This window comes from Microcebus murinus, chromosome 20 (genome assembly GCF_040939455.1).
Source record: "Microcebus murinus isolate Inina chromosome 20, M.murinus_Inina_mat1.0, whole genome shotgun sequence".
NCBI lineage: Eukaryota > Metazoa > Chordata > Mammalia > Primates > Cheirogaleidae > Microcebus > Microcebus murinus.
This window is the reverse complement of record NC_134123.1, coordinates 1-13,296: the sequence shown is the minus strand read 5'-3', so window position 1 is coordinate 13,296 and position 13,296 is coordinate 1. Positions and strand designations below refer to the sequence as shown.

The following is a 13,296-nucleotide window of genomic DNA, read 5'->3' as shown; positions in this document are numbered from 1 at the left end:
AAACCTAAAATTATTCTATGTAAAATGGCCATAAAGCAATTATCTGACCTATTTTGTTTGTACTTTGTTTTACTGTAAAACCCCATGCCAGAAAGGGCTTTGTCCTACACCCAGAAGGGAAAATGCACACTCAAGAGGCCAAGCAAAATCTAAATATAAAATGCCTAGCTGGTTCTGCCACTAAGCCTGTTAGAATTAGCTCGTATCCTTTTTGTCCAATCATCTTTCTACACAGCTGTCCATACTTTAAACATAAAAAATGGACAATTTCCCCTGCATCTTTGTGTTCATTCTAAAAACGTCCATGTATAAGTTTTAAGTCCTTCTCTTATTAATCCTATTAATTTTAATGTCAGTAGATTTTCAGCAAGCCTTTAGGAGAACAGTGGCCTTTGCTCCCAAACTTTGGGTGCCAGAGACATTCCCCTATGATGCCAATAGATTTTGTTTGGGGATGTGATATTTTGGAAGGATCTAATTAGCAAATACCTTTAAACAAGATATTCTAAAATGACTACTATGTTTACAAAATTTAGAAGTGATGTTATATTTTGTTTAAAATAACAAGTCTTATTTAAATGCTAATTGTTTCTGATAAGATTTGAGTTTGTATTTTAATCCGTGTTCTGTTATATATATCTAGTTTACAGGGTATAAAAATGGTTAATAAAGTAACTTAAACTTTTAATAGCTAAGATCTAAGTAAGGTGCTAATATAGATGAATTAGGTAAATACAAATGCAATAAATGCAAATAAATCTTAAAGTCATGTTAAGTTAAAAAATAATCATAAAATGTCATTATATGTCCCTTATAAATGGGTCATTTGTAAGGTAAAGTACTAGAACATCAGTTCTTAAATATAAGTTTAAGTTTATACCTTCATAGCTTTATATTTAGGAATATTAATACAATTGGTGACTAACAGTTCAAAGTTAATTTAACTTCCTAAGTTTTTCTAAGAGTTAATATTATGATCAGTACGTGTAATTAAAACTTCTAGATAAAAAAAAGAACAATTCTGTACAAAAATTCTTTTAAATAAAATGTTATACAGCATAAGTATTAGTTTTGTTAAAAGATAATTTTGTTTAGGCATTTATGGAAACAAACTTTCCTCTCAGGACTGCTTTAGCTGTGTCCCACAGGTTTTGATAACTTGTGTTTGATAACTTGTGTTGTCATTTAGTTAAAAAAAAAAATCTTTTGATTTCCATCTTGATTTCCTCATTTATGAAGTGATCATTTAGTAGAAGGTTGTTTAGTTTCCATGATTTTGTGTAAAAATGAGAGTTCCTGTTAGGGTTGATCTCTACATTTACTCCATTGTGATCTAAAAAAGACACGGTATAATTTCTATTTTAAAAAAAAAAAATTGTTTGAGATATGCTTTGTGTCCTAGGATATGGTCAATCTTAGAGAATGACCCATGAGCTGATGAGAAGAATGTATATTCAGTGGTTTTGGGGTAGAATGTGCTATAAAATGTCAGTCAGGCCCATTTGTTCTAGAGTTCTGTTTAAGTCCATTATTTTGTTTAATTTATTGGTTTCTTTGAAACTACTTATTCAATATGTAAATAATCATTAAAAATTAAGTGGATATAAAAGTTAAAGGTTATAAAAGGTTTATAAAAGTCTTATAGTCTTATAGGTTAAAATTAGATAGATTTGTTTATAAGATTTTATTAAAATTAACTTTGATCATTAATACACTAATACAATGAAATTTGGTTTTCTCTTTTAAACTAGATTGTCATATGATAGGAATAACAAAAGATTTTTTATTCACCTTTTAATAAACTGCAAAAAAAAAAGACACAGATTCAGTTTCCTTATTAACTTATACTGCAGTCTGTCTATTAGGTCTTTTTTTTTTTTTTTTTTTTTTTGAGACAGAGTCTCGCTTTCTTGCCTAGGCTAGAGTGAGTGCCGTGGCGTCAGCCTAGCTCACAGCAACCTCAAACTCCTGGGCTTAAGCAATCCTACTGCCTCAGCCTCCCGAGTTGCTGGGACTATAGGCATGAGCCACCATGCCCAGCTAATTTTTTATATATATATATTAGTTGGCCAATTAATTTCTTTCTATTTTTATAGTAGAGACGGGGTCTCGCTCAGGCTGGTTTTGAACTCCTGACCTTGAGCAATCCGCCCGCCTCGGCCTCCCAGAGTGCTAGGATTACAAGCGTGAGCCACCGCGCCCGGCCATGTCTATTAGGTCTTATAGTTGTTTGAGACACTGAGTCTCCTTTCTCAAAAAATAGGATTTTGGCACTTAAAAAAATATATATATATTTGAATTATTAATTTGGCTATAATTTTACAGTAACCTACAATCTTGTTTCATGACAACTGTCTTATGATAAACAATTCATGACTTCCTACTTAAAAAGATGTAAAGGGACAATGAATATAGAAATATGTTTTTGGTAAGAAAGGTTAATGTAAGGTAAGAAAGTTTAACAGAAAGTAATATAAAGAAAGGATCTTGCATGAAATTTTTGTCCTAAAATGAATGGTTATTTAGGAAAAGGGAATGTTAGGACAAAATCGAAAGTTTTAAGGTATGTTTTGTAAATGGTGTATGGTATGTGCAGGTGAGAATAAAGTTTATAAAAGAAAATTTATTAAAGAATTTTGGCTAAAACAAAGATTTCTGTCAATATTAATTTACTCTTAATGAAATAACATGATGTGTATTCATTTTAATTTTATAACATATTTTTTTTTCCTTTTAATATAAAAAGTAGTGTAGTACAAAAGGTTTTTGTTTAATTTTGGTAATTGGCATTTTATGCTTTGGTAAAACATTTTATACTCTGTCAGATAATCCCTGTGCTCTCTTTATTAGGTTCTGACTAACCAGAAAAACTAAAAATAAAGGGTTAAGATTTATATCCATATAACTTTATCACCTTTAGATTTATTTGATGTCTCTCTTTCTTTGTTAAATTATTTTATAGTGGTTTGTGATTATATATGAACAAATGCTTTAAGCCTTTGATATTTGATGACCTTTCCAAAAGTTAAATTCTAAATCCAGCCTTTTGACCTTAAACTAGCTTTTTATACATTAGGATCACTAAAAGTCTAAGAAAGACATTAGATTTATTTAATGTGTCAAAACCATCCAGGGAACATTGTCAAATATAAAATGGTGTTTAATTTTCTTTGGGCTATACTTGTATAAGTATGTTATTAATATACTAGTTTTGTAAATTATTGGCATGTCTTGGTATGTGTATCAATAATAATTATGGTTATGTAAATTGCTATATGTCACATAATAACCAATTTGGTTTGTCAATTGTCTGTAACCATGGCTGGTCAAGTTTTATCATCTTTTAAGTTATTATTTTACTTTGATTCATCTCAGAAAGTGGTTCTTTCTGGCTAAGTCTAAAATTGGCTTCTTCATGGAAAGGACTGACAAATCCACTTAAATACTGGTTTCTAATAACTTTAGAGATTATATATACCACTGGACTAAAACAAAACAAAGTTCCAAGACTTTAATTAAAAATCTGATATGACCATGAGTATAGCTAACTCAAACCTCATGAGATGGAACTAAATTTTCATATAAAGACTCTTTATTTAAAACATTACTAATTCTTTTGTTTTCTAGAGTCCTGACAAATTTTAGGTAATTAGCAAGTTTACCTGATCTCTGGGACCTTAAAACCATGGAATCTGCAAAAGCCTTGTTCAAATATCCTCCCTCTGAGCCCAGGGAATATTGCGGAAGAGGGGGCGTGCCAGATTGTAAGGGCCAATTCTGAGGGATGGAATTAGTTACCCTCCAGATATAGGAGGGACGCTCAAAAGCCTAAAGGAATACTAAAAGAAATACTTTGTCTTTTCAGGCCACATGCTGCAGATATCCATCCCAATCATAAAAGTTCTTTTTTTTCCTGCTTTTTATAAACTTAAAACTTACTGAGTGTAATTTTTATCAGTTACAGATTATACAAAAGAAAATATAATGAGTAATTTATCAGCCACCTTAGTATAAATTACTAAACTTCCTTAGCTTAAATGTTAATTAATGATGCTTATATTTGCTACAAGTCTTCCACTAAACCCAAGAATATAGTATATCTCAATACTTGTAGGTAAATTAGTTTTGTAGCCTTGCCTTTAATATTTTGCATTTTACTCTTATGTCATCTAAAAAATTTTAGCATATTAATGAGTGCCTGTCTACCTCCCATCCTGTATGGCTTATTTAATTGGCTATAAGCCCCAGTTTGGCTCTTCGGTCCTCTTGACCACAAGGGTCCCACCGAGGGACTAGATGGACCCAGGGCAGGTAGCCACACCACCCTGGCAACGGATGGGACAAAATAAAAGTTTGGCCATAGATGCTGCCTATGACAGATCTTGGCCAAAGGGGGGGAATTGTGAACTAAAATCCTCAACACCTACCGGCTGACTGAATGGACCCCCTCGTGGCCAGAGGAATATTCAAGGGCAAAGTTGCCTGCCAGGAGGAGGGAGGTCAGACAGGCCTTATCATGCCCCCCTCCCTTCTTGGAGATTTCCTTTGTAACCCATTAATAGGCCTGAGGGTATGCAAGACAAACCTGCAGGCCTTCTATTTGCAACAAATGGTGGCTTACCTCTGGTAAACAGTTTATGTTAAAACATTCCACCTCTTTAGACAAAGCATGTGTCTTTAGCCAATTACAATCTAAAGAATCTTTAAACCCACCTATAACCTGTAAGCCCCCCGCTTCGAGATGGCCCTCCTTTTTGGGCCAAACCAATGTATACCTCCCACACATTGATTGATGGCTTTACCCATAACCCTTGTCTCTAAAATGTATAAAAACCAAACTGTAACCCAGCCACAGCGAGTCCACTAGCCCAAGGCCTCTTGGCAGTGGCTCCGGGTCATGGTCCTCAAATTTGGCTCAGAATAAATCTCTTTAAAATTATTTTACAGAGTTTAGATTTTTTTCCGTTAACAGCTTCCGAGACCAGACGAGATCGGGCGCGTTCAGGGTGGTGTGGCCCTAGACTGCGGAGGGCGCCCCTGCCCCGCTCAAGAAGCCGAGCCTCTCTGCGCTTCCCCGCCGACTCCTCCCGCCCCAGGCCCGGCGCCGGCGCTGACCCCCACCGGGCGTACCTGTTGAGTTCACCGGCCGGATCCGGCGGGCTCCGAGGGACGGGGGTGACAGGCGGGGCGGGGCGGGGCGGGGCGGGCAGGGAACGGCGGGCCGGGGTGGGGGGCTGTCTCTCTATACACACACACACACACACACACTCACACTCACTCACTCACACTCACACAAGATGCGCCTCCATGGCTGGAATCGCCAAGGTGGAGACCTTCCAGCCCCCTTCCTCTCCTCGCCTGGCCCACCCCCAGCTCGTGGCCGCCGCCGCCGATTGCGCACGCGCGGGTCGCCTGCCCTTTGACCCCAGGCAGGGGCCGCCCTCCCCGACAACCCCTTTCAGCTGCACCCCCCACCCTGTGGGTGGGCTGCCGCCTATTCCCCCGGGCCCGGGCTGGGGCACAGCGCATGGGGGAGGGGAGCGAGTGTATGGGGCGTCTCTCTCTCTCTCTAGGGATGTGTCCCATGGGTGGGGTGGCGTGGTTTGTGGGGCGCTGAAGAAATCAGTCCCCTCCATCTCCTACCTCTGGAAAACGCCCAAGCCCTTGGAGAACTGCCGGCAACGCGACCGTGGGGGCCGGGACCCTCCTCTGTGTCCTCCTGTGGCCCAGTCCAAGGGGCCTGGGCCTGGCCGGGGCTGCATTGGACCCCGACCACCCTGGCGTGTGGACTCGCTAAAAATCGGCGATTAGATATTGGATTCCAGCTTCATTGAGGTCATTTCACTAATGAGTGCACCGGAAAGAGTTTCCTAATCCATCTGTGAGGGTGGCAACTGAAAGAGAATTTTAAAGCTGACAGAATAGGCGAGGAAAGGCATAGGAGATTTCCACACCCAGTAAGGAAGCCTTTCCCGAAATGGAAGAAAGAAACGAGCAAACAGAGACACCGGTAGCCCACCAGGATCAGAGTCTGCCCCCGAGAGAAAGTACCCTGACCAGGTTCACCCGTGGGTGGGTGGCGAGCTAGCGGCATTCAGAAGAGCGAGGCCCGCAGTCTGTGCAGGAGACACCTGCACTCGGGTGTGTGCGGCGGCACGATTCACAAGCAGCTCCAGATGTTAAGCCAAGGAGAAGCCAGGGAGTTCCCAACGCCCCAGGTGTCCTCAGCCCACGACTGGCTGCTGGGGGAATGCGAAGCCCGGCTCCTTGTCTCAGAGCGGGAAACCAGGAGGTGTGACGTACACCCCGGGGTTCCCAGGAGGATCAGGCTGAAGCTGGGACTTCCCCTGAAAGTGTCTCCTCGCATGGCCACCCCCTTCCCCTTCCTGCTCCTCTACTCCTGGTGCCCCTCCATCCAAGGGCCAGACCTTAAAGAGTCACCCGCAAGAGAATCCTGGTCCCAAAGGAGCCTTCTGGGGGACCCGTGCTGAGAGAGGTTGTGGGCATGGCCTGCTGGGGCTCTGCCCCACCCAGGGCTGAGAGATGCAACCTCCCAGCTCTGGGTCCCTGCAGGGGAAGCGTTGGCAAGCACAGGGCCAGTCCTCCAAAGGCCCAGGTGCAGGGAGCCCAGGCCAAGCAGCCTGTGGAAGAAGCCACCCCGGGAACACGACTGCAGGCCACGGCCCTTCCCACCTCCTCCTCCTCCTCCTCCTGCTCCTCCACCCCCCCGAACTCCCACCCCCCCCAGACATGGCGCAGGGCTCAGAGACACCTCAGACACTTGCTACCCAAAGTGCAAAGGGCATCAGTTGCTCCTCCAAACCCCCCCCCCTGCCCAGCAGACCACGTTGTCCAGCCAGCCCCCGGGCCTCCCTGGGGTGCCCAGCACAAAAGTGCAGACAACCACCGGACCCTCAATCTCAGTTTTCGGATGTTTTTGCCACTCTAAGGACCCGCAGGCCAGCTGGGCCTTCTGGCAGGACAGAGAGCCCCGGAATCCGACGTGGAGAGCTGGGTGTACGTCCCCACGAGGAGGCGGTCCCCACCTCCGCGGCTCTCCCCTTGCGGGGGGGAAAAGCAGCCACGGGGCCTCAGAGAAGACACCAGGCTGGGCTCCCGCCCCACAGTGGGGGCACGTCCCCCGCAGGCCACTTAGCGACGGCCAACGGCCGGCGGACGGTTGGGTGGCGCGAGACGCTGCGGCCGCCCTGCTACCGGGTTCCTGGGAGGGCGTCCTGGAACCAGCGTCCACACCAAGCCCTTGGAAGGCCCAGGCGACGGAGGAGCCCCGTCAGGCAGGGGCCGAGGACGGTGACGGCCCGGGCGGGGAGGAGCGTGTCAGGCAGGGGCAGAGGACGGTGACAGGTGACAGGCCGGGCGGGAAGGAGTCAGTCAGGCAGGGGCCGAGGAGGAGACGGGCTGGGTAAGGGTTAGGGTTAGAGTCAGGGCACAAGTCACAATCGCAAAGACCTGGAAGCGACCCGAGTGCCCATCGACCCACGAGTGCGTAAATGAAATGTGGCGCGTGGACACCACGGAGTGCTATTCAGCTAGGAGGAGCAGCGGTGAGAGGGCACCTCTCGTGGTTCTCCTGGCCAGAGCTGGAACCCGTTCCAGTAAGCCAGGTAGCCCAAGAATGGACACACGAGCACCACGTGCTCGCGCTCACCAGCAAATGGGTACGAACCGATGGACACCTAAGTGGACACAGAGGAATCACCTTCATCGGGTGGGTGTCGGGCGGGTGGGGGGAGGGGATGGGCATACACCTCCATTAGGAACGGGGTGGGTGCGCACCGACTGGGGGATGGGCGCACTTGAGGCTCTGACCCGAGGGGGGAGGCTGGGAGAGGGCAACGTACCCGACCTTAACATTGGTACCCCCACAATACGCTGGAACAACATCAGAGGTTAATGAATAAGAACACAGGGGGGAGGGGGGCACGGGCAACACATGTCACCTTAATACTTGGACTCCCATCATCTGCTTGAAAAGAGAGAGAAAAGAAAATGCAATCATAGAGATAAGAGACACTTTTTAAAAATAATGAATCCGAAGAGAAAAGTAAAAGGAGGCCTGTGGAGCAGGTCTGGGTGTGACTCCGGATCCCCCAACATCAGGTGCCACCACCAAAGATTCCTACGTGTAGCCCATAGAACCCCAAAAGCAACGGGACGAGTTCTGGTCACATACTCCCTCAAAATGACATCCTGGCCTTCTTCTGGAACTCCCTCCCCTCTCAGACTCTCAAGGTTTCCTCCAGCGTGTCGGTTCCCACAGAGCAGACCTTTGGTCTGAGACCTGACAGTCCAGAAGCCACGCATGCTGCCGCGTGACGGCGGTGTCGCGGCTTGGGACAAGAGGAGGCCCCACGGTGCGGGCTGGGGCGCCAGGCACCGCGGCGGGCGCTGAGGGTGGGGGTGACCCCCACCCCGGGCCGCCGACTCGCTCCCAGAAAGGGGACAGAACAAGAGGCAAAACAAAAAAAAAAAAAAGAAGAAGCCTACGGCACCCGGTATTCCCAGGTATTCCCAGGCGGTCTCCCATCCAAGTACTAACCAGGCCCGACCCTGCTTAGCTTCCGAGATCGGGCGCGTTCAGGGTGGTGTGGCCCTAGACGGCGGAGGGCGCCCCTGCCCCGCTCAAGAAGCCGAGCCTCTTGCTCGAGGTCGGGAGTTCGAAACCAGCCTGAGCAAGAGCGAGACCCCGTCTCTACTATAAATAGAAAGAAACTAATTGGCCAACTAATATATATAGAAAAAATTAGCCGGGCATGGTGGCTCATGCCTGTAGTCCCAGCTACTTGGGAGGCTGAGACAGAAGGATTGCTTGAGCCCAGGAGTTTGAGGTTGCTGTGAGCTAGGCTGATGCCATGGCACTCACTCTAGCCTAGGCAACAAAGCAAGACTCTGTCTCAAAAAAAAAAAAAAAAAAAAAAAAAAAGAAGACGAGCCTCTCTGCGCTTCCCCGCCGCCTCCTCCCCCCGCCCCAGGCCCCGCGCCGGCGCTGACCCGCACCGGGCCGGGCCTGTTGAGTTCACCGGCCGGGTCCGGCGGGCTCCGAGGGACGGGGGTGACAGGCGGGGCGGGGCGGGCAGGGAGCGGCGGGCCGGGGTGGGGGGCTGTCTCTCTATACACACACACACACACACACACACACACACACACTCACACTCACACTCACTCACTCACACTCACACAAGATGCGCCTCCACGGCTGGACTCGCCAAGGTGGAGACCTTCCAGCCCCCTTCCTCTCCTCGCCTGGCCCACCCCCAGCTCGTGGCCGCCGCCGCCGCCGCCGCCGCCGCCGCCGCCGCCGCCGCCGCCGATTGCGCACGCGCGGGTCGCCCGCCCTTTGACCCCAGGCAGGGGCCGCCATCCCCACAACCCCTTTCAGCTGCGCCCCCCACCCTGTGGGTGGGCTGCCGCCTATTCCCCCGGGCCCGGGCTGGGGCACAGCGCATGGGGGAGGGGAGCGAGTGTATGGGGCGTCTCTCTCTCTCTCTAGGGATGTGTCCCATGGGTGGGGTGGCGTGGTTTGTGGGGCGCTGAAGAAATCAGTCCCCTCCATCTCCTACCTCTGGAAAACGCCGAAGCCCTTGGAGAACTGCCGGCAACGCGACCGTGGGGGCCGGGAACCTCCTCTGGGTCCTCCTGTGGCCCAGTCCAAGGGGCCTGGGCCTGGCCGGGGCTGCATTAGACCCCGACCACCCTGGCGTGTGGACTCGCTAAAAATCGGCGATTAGATATTGGATTCCAGCTTCATTGAGGTCATTTCACTAATGAGTGCACCGGAAAGAGTTTCCTAATCCATCTGTGAGGGTGGCAACTGAAAGAGAATTTTAAAGCTGACAGAATAGGCGAGGAAAGGCATAGGAGATTTCCACACCCAGTAAGGAAGCCTTTCCCGAAATGGAAGAAAGAAACGAGCAAACAGAAACACCGGTAGCCCGCCAGGATGAGAGTCTGCCCCCGAGAGAAAGTACCCTGACCAGGTTCACCCGTGGGTGGGTGGCGAGCTAGCGGCATTCAGAAGAGCGAGGCCCGCAGTCTGTGCAGAAGACACCTGCACTCGGGTGTGTGTGGCGGCACGATTCACAAGCAGCTCCAGATGTTAAGCCAAGGAGAAGCCAGGGAGTTCCCAACGCCCCAGGTGTCCTCAGCCCACGACTGGCTGCTGGGGGAATGCGAAGCCCGGCTCCTTGTCTCAGAGCCCTTGTCTCAGAGCGGGACAACCAGGAGGTGTGACGTACACCCCGGGGTTCCCAGGAGGATCAGGCTGAAGCTGGGACTTGGCCTGAAAGTGTCCCCTCGCATGGCCACCCCCTTCCCCTTCCTGCTCCTCTACTCCTGGTGCCCCTCCATCCAGGGGCCAGACCTTAAAGAGTCACCCGCAAGAGAATCCTGGTCCCAAAGGAGCCTTCTGGGGGACCCGTGCTGAGAGAGGTTGTGGGCATGGCCCGCTGGGGCTCTGCCCGACCCAGGGCTGAGAGATGCAACCTCCCAGCTCTGGGTCCCTGCAGGGGAAGCGTTGGCAAGCACAGGGCCAGTCCTCCAAAGGCCCAGGTGCAGGGAGCCCAGGCCAAGCAGCCTGTGGAAGAAGCCACCCCGGGAACACGACTGCAGGCCACGGCCCTTCCCACCTCCTCCTCCTCCTCCTCCTGCTCCTCCACACCCCCCCGACCTCCCACCCCCCCACCCCACCCCCCGACATGGCGCAGGGCTCAGAGACACCTCAGACACTTGCTACCCAAAGTGCAAAGGGCATCAGTTGCTCCTCCAAACCACCCCCCTGCCCAGCAGACCGCGTTGTCCAGCCAGCCCCCGGGCCTCCCTGGGGTGCCCAGCACAAAAGTGCAGACAACCACCGGACCCTCAATCTCAGTTTTCGGATGTTTTTGCCACTCTAAGGACCCGCAGGCCAGCTGGGCCTTCTGGCAGGACAGAGAGCCCCGGAATCCGACGTGGAGAGCTGGGTGTACGTCCCCACGAGGAGGCGGTCCCCACCTCCGCGGCTCTCCCCTTGCGGGGGGGAAAAGCAGCCACGGGGCCTCAGAGAAGACACCAGGCTGGGCGCCCGCCCCACAGTGGGGGCACGTCCCCCGCAGGCCACTTAGCGCCGGCCACCGGCCGGCGGACGGTTGGGTGGCGCGAGACGCTGCGGCCGCCCTGCTACCGGGTCCCTGGGAGGGCGTCCTGGAACCAGCGTCCACACCAAGCCCTTGGAAGGCCCAGGCGACGGAGGAGCCCCGTCAGGCAGGGGCCGAGGACGGTGACGGCCCGGGCGGGGAGGAGCGTGTCAGGCAGGGGCAGAGGACGGTGACAGGTGACAGGCCGGGCGGGAAGGAGTCAGTCAGGCAGGGACTGAGGAGGAGACGGGCTGGGTAAGGGTTAGGGTTAGAGTCAGGGCACAAGTCACAATCGCAAAGACCTGGAAGCGACCCGAGTGCCCATCGACCCACGAGTGCGTAAATGAAATGTGGCGCGTGGACACCACGGAGTGCTATTCAGCTAGGAGGAGCAGCGGTGAGAGGGCACCTCTCGTGGTTCTCCTGGCCAGAGCTGGAACCCGTTCCAGTAAGCCAGGTAGCCCAAGAATGGACACACGAGCACCACGTGCTCGCGCTCACCAGCAAATGGGTACGAACCGATGGACACCTAAGTGGACACAGAGGAATCACCTTCATCGGGTGGGTGTCGGGCGGGTGGGGGGAGGGGATGGGCATACACCTCCATTAGGAACGGGTGTGTGCGCACCGACTGGGGGATGGGCGCACTTGAGGCTCTGACCCGAGGGGGGAGGCTGGGAGAGGGCAACGTACCCGACCTTAACATTGGTACCCCCACAATACGCTGGAACAACATCAGAGGTTAATGAATAAGAACACAGGGGGGAGGGGGGCACGGGCAACACATGTCACCTTAATACTTGGACTCCCATCATCTGCTTGAAAAGAGAGAGAAAAGAAAATGCAATCATAGAGATAAGAGACACTTTTTAAACATAATGAATCCGAAGAGAAAAGTAAAAGGAGGCCTGTGGAGCAGGTCTGGGTGTGACTCCGGATCCCCCAACATCAGGTGCCACCACCAAAGATTCCTACGTGTAGCCCATAGAACCCCAAAAGCAATGGGACGAGTTCTGGTCACATACTCCCTCAAAATGACATCCTGGCCTTCTTCTGGAACTCCCTCCCCTCTCAGACTCTCAAGGTTTCCTCCAGCGTGTCGGTTCCCACAGAGCAGACCTTTGGTCTGAGACCTGACAGTCCAGAAGCCACGCATGCTGCCGCGTGACGGCGGTGTCGCGGCTTGGGACAAGAGGAGGCCCCACGGTGCGGGCTGGGGCGCCAGGCACCGCGGCGGGCGCTGAGGGTGGGGGTGACCCCCACCCCGGGCCGCCGACTCGCTCCCAGAAAGGGGACAGAACAAGAGGCAAAACAAAAAAAAAAAAAAGAAGAAGCCTACGGCACCCGGTATTCCCAGGCGGTCTCCCATCCAAGTACTAACCAGGCCCGACCCTGCTTAGCTTCCGAGACCAGACGAGATCGGGCGCGTTCAGGGTGGTGTGGCCCTAGACGGCGGAGGGCGCCCCTGCCCCGCTCAAGAAGCCGAGCCTCTCTGCGCTTCCCCGCCGCCTCCTCCCCCCGCCCAAGGCCCCGCGCCGGCGCTGACCCGCACCGGGCCGGGCCTGTTGAGTTCACCGGCCGGGTCCGGCGGGCTCCGAGGGACGGGGGTGACAGCGGGGCGGGGCGGGGCGGGGCGGGCAGGGAGCGGCGGGCCGGGGTGGGGGGCTGTCTCTCTATACACACACACACACACACACACACACACACACTCACACTCACACAAGATGCGCCTCCACGGCTGGACTCGCCAAGGTGGAGACCTTCCAGCCCCCTTCCTCTCCTCGCCTGGCCCACCCCCAGCTCGTGGCCGCCGCCGCCGATTGCGCACGCGCGGGTCGCCTGCCCTTTGACCCCAGGCAGGGGCCGCCCTCCCCGACAACCCCTTTCAGCTGCACCCCCCACCCTGTGGGTGGGCTGCCGCCTATTCCCCCGGGCCCGGGCTGGGGCACAGCGCATGGGGGAGGGGAGCGAGTGTATGGGGCGTCTCTCTCTCTCTCTAGGGATGTGTCCCATGGGTGGGGTGGCGTGGTTTGTGGGGCGCTGAAGAAATCAGTCCCCTCCATCTCCTACCTCTGGAAAACGCCCAAGCCCTTGGAGAAAAAAAAAAAAAAAAAAGCACAAAAGTGCAGACAACCACCGGACCCTCAATCTCAGTTTTCGGATG

General features: G+C 51.8%; 1 non-coding gene and 1 pseudogene across 1 annotated transcript; both read right to left on the bottom strand.

Moving 5' to 3' along the window:
- Nucleotides 1-8,501: 8,501 nt before the first annotated feature.
- LOC142862953 (uncharacterized) lies at nt 8,502-8,620 on the bottom strand (annotated as a pseudogene).
- A 3,844-nt stretch (nt 8,621-12,464) lies between these two features.
- Nucleotides 12,465-12,583, bottom strand: LOC142862756 (5S ribosomal RNA). The gene has a single exon (XR_012913832.1). It is a non-coding gene; the product is annotated as a 5S ribosomal RNA (ribosomal RNA).
- Between the last annotated feature and the right edge of the window lie 713 nt (nt 12,584-13,296).